The sequence below is a fragment of the Hippocampus comes genome, unplaced genomic scaffold, assembly GCF_001891065.2.
Source record: "Hippocampus comes isolate QL1 unplaced genomic scaffold, H_comes_QL1_v1.1 scaffold387, whole genome shotgun sequence".
NCBI classification, from domain to species: domain Eukaryota; kingdom Metazoa; phylum Chordata; class Actinopteri; order Syngnathiformes; family Syngnathidae; genus Hippocampus; species Hippocampus comes.
In genome coordinates this window covers 434,407-438,315 of record NW_017806161.1, presented here as the reverse complement: position 1 = coordinate 438,315, position 3,909 = coordinate 434,407, and positions in this window count along the sequence as shown.

Genomic DNA, 3,909 nt, shown 5'->3' with positions numbered 1-3,909 from the left:
ACGTAAGTTCCGGTAACATGTAATATCGTAGTCAAAATGTTAATGCACAGGTTTTTGTTCCGGGTGAAGGAAATTCCTTTTCATAGAATTCCGGGGATGGGAATATTTACTGTACATCCTGATTTATATAGCGCTTTCACAAGTGCTGAAATAAACATCAATCGCTTCTAGTAGGGTACAGAGGGCACCGCAGCTATGCTGACTTCATACCTCGTATGCGGGGTGTTCTTCTTCCCGAGTTTAGTTTGGTGAAGAGCTTTGCTATGGCTCGCTCTATTGCTAACGCTTTCGATGCTAACGTTAGCTGTGGCTGCACTCGAGACTGGGTGCTTTGCATTGATGTGGGAGGCTAAACTTGAGCTGCTTCGGTGGGAAGCAAACTCTTTCTTACAAATTAGGCACAACACTCTCCCTTTATCAGTAATGCCGTCAGGGCGTTTTATGGAATGTAAATTTTCCATTTATTGGGTCGAGAACTCTCACATGCTCCTCCATGTTCACCTCTCCTCTCCTCACCGCTTTTTACTAATCCCGCCCAACTCCAATGGGAGTCTATCAGTTTATGCTAAACAAGCCCAAACATAATTACAGCCAATCAATGTCCGTTTCAGGCTGTGACTGACCATTGTTTCCCACCCTCAACAACTCGAACACAGGAAGCCAACACATAAAAAGGGGGATTATAAAAAGACAACCCACCTACACAAACAAAAAAGTTAGAGATTAAAATTAGATTAACGCTATTAAAAAAACAATGCGCCTAATATCACAAATTAATTATTCACAATTAACATGATAATTTTGTGTGTGTGTGTGTATATATGTATATATATGTATATATATATATATATATGTATATATATGTATATATATATATGTATATATATATATATATATATATATATATATATATATATGTCAGCCATGCAATATTGTCTAATGAGGACGTCACAATGTGAAAAATAAGCACGTACAGCTCACATATTTTGTAAGCTTGTCTTTCATTTTCAAGCTTGTCATTCATTTTCATGTGGACCAAGTCAGTGTCAGACAATGTCAGATTTACCTGGGGTGGTTAGTTGTTTCCAAGGAAAAGGTTAGTGCCAGTCCTCTTTCTAGGGTAGTTAGAGAATTTAACAATGTGAAACGTCAGTTGTTGCAGTTTAGAAGACAAAACATTTCAGTTCCAGTTGCTGCTAATCAAGCCAGGTAGGAGGATGACGTAATAAAAAAAGAGGACAGTGAAAAGGTACTGTGAAATGTTTAACTACTTTCTGAACTTTGTCGCTTCAGGCGTGAGACAATGAGCAATCTCAAAAGCTCTGAGGCATCAGAACCCACACCGTTGTAAAGTTGGTCGCGTTTTGTTACAACAGGTTGGACACAGTCAGACAGCCAAACCTACTGTATGGTAACCACATGAGTGACTGCGGTCGAGCCAGCCTCCACACGCAAAGACAAAGTCAAGAAAGTCGCCACAGCGATTACCAATACTGTGCATTACAGTAACCAGCCGCCAGCGAGCGGTGTTGACCACCTTCAAAGTAAAGATTCACAACTAATTCATGCACCTTCAATGATTGGGAATTTGCGGAGCCCCTGAGCCAGGGGACATGGAAGAAAAAAAAATTCTCACAGCAAAGTTTTGCATTCTCTTGCAAAGATTGCGAGAAAACGCAACCTTTTTTTGTAAGGGACGCTTTTCTTAAAATGCACATTTTTGTACTTCCGGGTCATCGTGGCTAACGTAGACTCTCATGCGCGGCTGATTGAGAGACGACATTACTTCAGGGAAGGAGAGAATTCTATTTAAGCTCAAGAATATATTTAATGTCTTTGTATTTCAAGCCACTTTCAAAGTAAAATGCCATTAATATCCATGTTTGTTGTTTTCAGTTACCCGGGAGATGACCCAGAAGTACATCAACATGCATTTTAAAAAAAATTGCGTTACAGTATGTCGTAATCTTTGCGAGTGAATGCAATCTTTGCTAGGTAATTTTATTTAAAATAATGTTACAATATAACTTCTTTGTGGTCAAGCATCAATTTGTTCACCCAGGGAGAATGCAAACCGTCTCAAAATTGCACCAAGAAACGTTCTGAGGTTGAGATCGGAGCAGGAGTTAATGTTAACTCTCCGTCAATGACTAAAACAACACCTGATTTTAAATATTCATAAAACATTCAAATTTCGACCAGGTCTAGGGTACACTAGGCCACACCAGGTCTTCAGCGATAATACTTTTGTTAAGGCAAAAGGCCAGTAACAAAAGGCCTCTGTAATCTTGAATTTTATACATGAATGGAAAAAAAAATCATAAAAATTTCAATGATTGTTTTTTTCAACCTCAGAAAAAAAAAAATCATAAAAATTTCAACCCCTCCGTGAGCCGTCACCTTACCGTGGTGGAGGGGTTTGTGTGACCCAATGATTCTAGGAGCTAAGTTGTCTGGGGCTTTATGCCCCTAGCAGGGTCACCTATGGCAAACAGGTTCTAGGTGAGGGACCAGACAAAGCACGGCTCAAAGACCCTTTATGATGATTAAAATTAATGGATCTAAGTTTCCCTTGCCCGGACGTGAGTCACAGGGGCCCCCCTCTGGAGCCAGGCCTGGAGGTGGGGCTCGTTGTCGAGCGCCTGGTGGCCGGGCCTACACCCATGGGGCCTGGCCGAGCTCAGCCCGAAGAGGCAAAGTGGGTCCCCCTTCTCATGGGCTCACCACCCATGGGAGGGGCCAAAGGGGTCGGGTGCAATGTGAGCTGGGCAGCAGCCAAAGGCGGGGACCCTGGCGGTTCGATCTTCGGCTGCAGAAGCTAGCTCTAGGGACGTGGAATGTCACCTCTCTTGCATTGAAGGAGCCTGAACTGGTGTGCGAGGTAGAGAAGTTCCGACTGGATATAGTCGGACTTGCCTCCACACACAGCCTGGGTTCTGGTACCAGTTCTCTCGAGAGGGGTTGGACTCTCTTCTACTCTGGAGTTGCTCACGGTGAGAGGCGCAGAGCAGGTGTGGGCATACTCATTGCCCGCCGGCTCAGTACCTGTACATTGGGGTTCACACCAGTAGACGAGAGGGTTGCCTCCCTCTGCCTTCGGGTTGGGGGGATGGGTCCTGACCTGTCCTCTTGTGCATATGCACCAAACAGCAGCTCAGCGTACCCACCCTTTTTGGAGTCCTTGGAGGGTGTCCCTCATCAATGGACTTTTTAAAAAGAGGGACCGGAGGGTGTGTTCCAACTACAGAGGGATCACACTCCTGAGCCTCCCTGGTAAGGTCTATTCAGGGGTGCTGGAGAGGAGGGTCCGTCAGGAAGTTGAGCCTCAGATTAAGGAGGAACAGTGTGGTTTTCGTCCCAGCCGTGGAACTGTGGACCAGCTCGACACCCTTAGCAGGGTCCTCGAGGGTATGTGGGAACTCGCCCAACCAGTCCACATGTGTTTTGTGGACTTGGAGAAGGCGTTTGACCGAGTCCCTCGGGGAGTTCTGTGGGGGGTGCTTCGGGAGTATGGGGTACCAAGCCCCCTGATATGGGCTGTTCGGTCCCTACACTGCCGATGTCAGAGTTTGGTTCGCATTGCCGGCAATAAGTCTGAATCTTTTTCCAGTGAGGGTTGGACTCCGCCGAGGCTGCCCTTTGTCGCCGATTCCGTTCATCACCTTTATGGACAGAATTTCTAGGCGCAGCCAAAGCATTGAGGGGGTGCGTTTTGGTGGCCTAAGTATTGCATCTTTGCTTTTTGCAGATGATGTGGTACTGTTGGCTCCTTCAAGCAGGGCTCTCCAACTCTCACTGAAGCGTTTCGCAGCTGAGTGTGAAGCGGTTCGGTTGAAGATCAGCACCTCCTAATCTGAAACCATGGTCCTCAGTCGGAAAAGGGTGGAGTGCCCTCTCCGAGTCGGGGAC